General features: G+C 31.2%; 1 long non-coding RNA gene across 1 annotated transcript in view; it reads left to right on the top strand.

Annotated features, from left to right (window-relative positions):
• The window catches only part of LOC108569795, a 4,872-nt gene extending 3,205 nt beyond the window's left edge, over positions 1-1,667 (top strand). The window contains exon 2 of the long non-coding RNA XR_001891342.1: positions 1,085-1,667. This is a non-coding gene — a long non-coding RNA (uncharacterized LOC108569795). The remainder of the gene's footprint in view (positions 1-1,084) is intronic.
• The last annotated feature ends 3,586 nt before the right edge of the window (positions 1,668-5,253 follow it).

Raw genomic sequence — 5,253 nt, 5'->3', positions numbered from 1 at the left:
TGATCAATTAACTTTCCCCGTTTGACAGTCACGCACGGAAATACCCGGAAATACTTTCGTTGTTTTAATATAAACAACAGATACCAACTTCAATTTTCAAATATGAATAAGATTTTCATTCGGCAATTTTAACGTTTGTTAACAGTCTGGATCGATAAACATTCACTTGGAACGTAACCGTAAACCGGAACAAAATTAATTTCGGTTCAACTCTCTGGTTAACAGTAATACTTTCATACCAACTTTATATTTTAACCAATTGCATATTTTGAGTTGGTAGATTTATCTTTGCAAAAAAAAAAAATATAAACAGCTGTTTTGACACGAATACCAACTTAAATAATACATGACTATAATTAGTTCCTTAATTACTACTACAAATATTACTATTTTTCTAATTATACTAAAGTTATAAATGTATCATTTTATTTCAATCAACATTTATTATGTTATTAATTGATTCGAATCGTTTTTAGGCAACCAAACAATCATTGTTTGCAGGATATCCTTTCGAGATCGCATCTATAGATTCAAATTTCTATTATTAAATCACCCACGAAAATACGAATATAATTGATCAATTAACTTTCCCGTTTGTTTTAATATAAACAATAGATACCAACTTCAATTTCCAAATACGAATAACATTTTCATTTGGCAATTTTGACGTTTTGTTAACAGTCTGGAACGATAAACATTTACTTGGAACGTAACCGTAAACCGGAAGAAATTAATTTCGGTTCGACTCTCTGGTTAACAGTAATACTTTAATACCAACTTTGTATTTTAACTAATACCATATTTTCAGTTGGTACTTCTTTGACGTGAGGTTCAATTTAAATATAATTAAGATAAACTGAATTGATATAAATCTCTATTTGAAAAAAAAAAGATAAACTGAAGGACAATCAAAAAAATAGACTTAAATATTGATTCATCTTTGCAAAGAAAAAATCACTATAATTAGTTCCTTAATTACTACTACACTTCTAATTATACGTCTAAAAGTTATAAATGTATCATTTTATTATGTTATTAATTGTTTCGAATCGTTTTTAGGCAACCAAACAATCATTGTTTGCAGGACATCCTCTTTCGAGATCGCATCTATCGATTCAAATGGCGAGGAAATAATAGGGTGTAGCTTTAAATCAATTAGTTTTACGAAGCGGTAAAATCCTTCTTCTCCTCCTCTTGCGGTCCATAAAGATTAAAGACCTGCACGTCCCTCGCAACCCCAATCCGAGAAGAAAGAATCCACCCTCGTTTCGCGAAAGCAAAAAGGTAGGAAGGAGATGAACGAAAGCAGATGGATGAAACGCTTGCGCTCTTGCCAGCAGAAACAGAAGCAGTAGCAGCAGCAGCAGCATCCCGACGTCTATTATCCGCTTGTATCATCTCGCAGATTCGATCGGTACGGATGCAACCAGCATCTCTCGAGAACAACAAAAGCGACGCGCATCAAACAAAACAAAGTGCCAACAACAACAACAAAAGTTAGTTGTTGCCTTAGTTACGATTCAAGTGCGAGCGTGAAAGGAAGCGAAGTTTGGAATTTTTGCGAGATTATCTTTGAGAGTCCGAAATCGCGTTTACAGAAATAATGACGGAAGTGCAAGGGATGAACGTCGCTTTGGAGAGAGTCTCTTTAGGATCCAACAATCACGGTCAGTATAGCTTCCGCAAGCATTTTGTTTTTATTTCAATTTTTTTTTTGTTCACTGCGATGATCGCTTGATTTGTTATGCGTTTTGTAATACCTATATTTAGACACTGTTATTCAACATCCATCCTTCTCCTATTCATTTTGCGACTGATTACAAACATTTGCATAAACTATGATTACTAAATTATTTCTGTTTGTTTCGCTGCGCCGGTTTTACTTTTTTTTTTAATTTATTTATGTATATGCTAAATGTGTTTCGGCGACTATTTGAATCATGCATTTCGTATTTATATAACGACCTTTGGCACTAGACCACAGTTTGTTGCCGAAATTTTCTTCTTTGGCGATGAAAAGGTGAATCGATGCGTCGACACTCTCAACTCTTACGTTATCAGCTGTAATCAATTGTTTTACGAGCTCGATAAACTGACGTATTTTTAGCCTACTCGATTATTTAACTATCTATTATCTGCAACACCTTATATATAATACAAAAAAAACAATTTTTTAACATTCAATATTCAACAAATTATTATAAACTAAAAAAGAAAACATTTCCAAAAACTTTAGTAAATTTTGCGAAATAAACGTAACTATTTTTGCTAGTGTATTTTTGAACATATGCATTGATTCGATAATAAATACGAAATCACGAAAAGCTTTTGACCTATTTTAGAAGGAATACAAAAAAAAAACTATGTATGGTTTAATCAATACTCTTAAAAGTGGTTTTAAAAACGGAAACAATGGAGTATGTATCGACTTGACAGACTCTTCAATCTCTACTAACAATTTATTATTAGAACAAATTATTGCTTTGTTACTATAAGTTTTTTTTTCTTGTAAATTGTAAATTAAAATATTTGTATATATCGTGCACATTTAGAGATATTCGTGTCGTATTACCATTATTATTATTATATATATTTCCAATAAACGTGATATAATAGAATGAGATCAATACGGTCTAATACGTTAGAGTCAAAATAAAGATTTCTTAAGCATTGTTAAATCTTCAATTAACAAACCTATATTTCTATTCTTGTCCATCAATAGATGAAAATGATGACCAGCCAAAATCGCTTTCTAATTGCCCGTAACTAAACTACAATTTTTCCCTTCAATCTTAAACTTAACTTAACGTGGAAACACGCAAGTCATGGAAAAATCAATTGAAATAGAACTGCATTTCTATAGATGCAATCTTGGCAACTATATAGGAGATAATCTTATTTTATCTGAGATTAAAAATGAATTTGTTCATTTTTTTTGTTTAACAAGTCATCGTTGCGGCTATTTTCGTTAATTGGTAATGATCACTCGGATGCTTACGTAATACGTATAGTGTGGATACGCGAAGGGGAGAGATGCGCGACATCGCAATTACGACAGATTGAATCAAAGCGGACATCAACGCCCACGCCGACTCTAAAAACTATTCCAGCATTAAATTCATTCGAAACGAATTATTTATATAGTACACGTTTTGTTGCCTGCAGCTTTAGCTTTAATACGCATATTCTATATAGTTTGTAGCTTTCTTAGTTTTCGCTAAAATGAAAAAAAATGTTTGTTTCAACTTTGACATTGAATTATGGAATACATACTTATATTACTAATTGTTACAATTCGTTTATTTTATCGTCTATAGTTTTAGCTTCAATATGAATATAAAATTTTTATTGTAGCTTGCTTAGTTCTTGAGAAAATTGGTAATAAATGTGCATTGTTTTTTAAAGCTTATTGCTTCAAATTTAATAGTGAATCACTTACGCTACAACTATTACTTTAATCTTTATAGTTTCAACTTTACTTTACATATTCTATATAGTTTATGACTTTCTTAGTTTTCGAGAAAATCAATAAAATGTAAAGACATTTCGTTGCTTCATATTAAATATTAAATTTCGTTTTAACGACTCGCGCTACAATTACTAAATTATACACACTTTATTACTTTATAATGTCATTATTAATATGCGTAAAGTGCTGTATCTTTTATGGACGTTGAGAATTTTTTTTTGTATTAGTTTGTCTTATAGTTTAATAATATGTATGTTTGGTGTAAAAGCATTGTTTGTTTTAAGGTGAAGAAAAGTAAAACTAGTTCTCAGGTTTCATTACAAGTTGACATTGAGTTGTTGTGATCTCATCTTATTCAACGCTTTCAAATCTCTTCTAACCTTGATTCGAAACGTACAAATTTTTCCAAAAAGACACTTAGAGAATGAAGAAATAAAACTTTCCAAACATAAAATGTTCCGTGCCTATTACGCAACGGGCGTCGCGTGCCGTTCCTACCTCTTAGCTGAAACGTGACGTGACATCGAGCAGTTGTATATAAATGAATAAATACTATGTAGACTAGACTACATTGGATGATGATGATGATGGTGATTGCGAAACGGGAGCAAACAAATATAATAGGTACATAATGATTCATACCGATTTTCCGAATATCTTAATAAAAAAGGAAAGAAGAAAAGGTAAGAGGATATATTTAAAGACCGGCACGCGCACCTCATCATGTAGGTCAAGAATACGTCGCGTAACTTCCTTCTCTCATCGCTCCGAAATAGATGTAACGAATGGATTAATCGGATCGGTTTCGCTATGCGGACATTTGCATGCAATTATCGAAGCGACATCTATCAAAATTTGATATAAACAACCACAATCTGTCACTTTTGACATTTGTAAATTAACCTAAATATCAACGCAACATCTCTTGTGTTGGTATCTGGGAATCGTGGCCGTCTTGGAATTCTTAAGAAGGTCCACAATTTTGATCTAGCGTTTTCTCAGTACATTTGATTGCAAGATTTGTCTCCTACTCTGTCTGTCTGATATAAACAATCCCAATCTGTCACTTTTGACATTTGTAATGAAACATCTATCATCAAATAACTAAGCTTTAGAAGACATAAATAAACACACTTAAACAATAATGATTAGCTGTGAAAACAATTTTGCTATTACATTATGCGACATCTATCAAAATTTGATATAAACAAGCCCAATCTGTCACTTTTGACATTTGTAACGCGACATCTATCATAAAATAACTAAGCTTTAGAAGACATAAATAAACACACTTTAACAATAATGATTAGCTGTGAAAACAATGCTGCTATTAATTATATTATGCACATCTATCAAAATTTGATATAAGCAATCCCAATTTGTCACTTTTGACATTTGTAATGCGACATCTTTCATAAAATAACTAAGCATAATAAGACATAAATAAACACACTAAAACAATAATGATTAGCTTTGAAAACAATGTTGCTATTAATTACATTATGCAACATCTATCAAAATTTGCTATAAACAAGTCCAATCTGTCACTTTTGACATTTGTAATGCGACATCTATCATAAAATAACTAAGCTTAATAAGACATAAACAAACACACTTAACAATAATGATTAGCTGTAAAAACAATGTTGCTATTAATTACACAATGCGACATCTGTTATCAATTTAATAATGTGACATATAAAACTTTTTATACACTTGAAATTAAAAAAAAAAGAACAAAGCAAATAAAAAAAAGTGACAAGTAAACTTCACTGAAACACTCC

This window comes from Nicrophorus vespilloides, unplaced genomic scaffold (assembly GCF_001412225.1).
Source record: "Nicrophorus vespilloides isolate i.1.1-1 unplaced genomic scaffold, Nicve_v1.0, whole genome shotgun sequence".
NCBI lineage: Eukaryota > Metazoa > Arthropoda > Insecta > Coleoptera > Silphidae > Nicrophorus > Nicrophorus vespilloides.
Note: the sequence above shows the minus strand (reverse complement) of the source record. Positions and strands in the feature narration are given on the sequence as shown.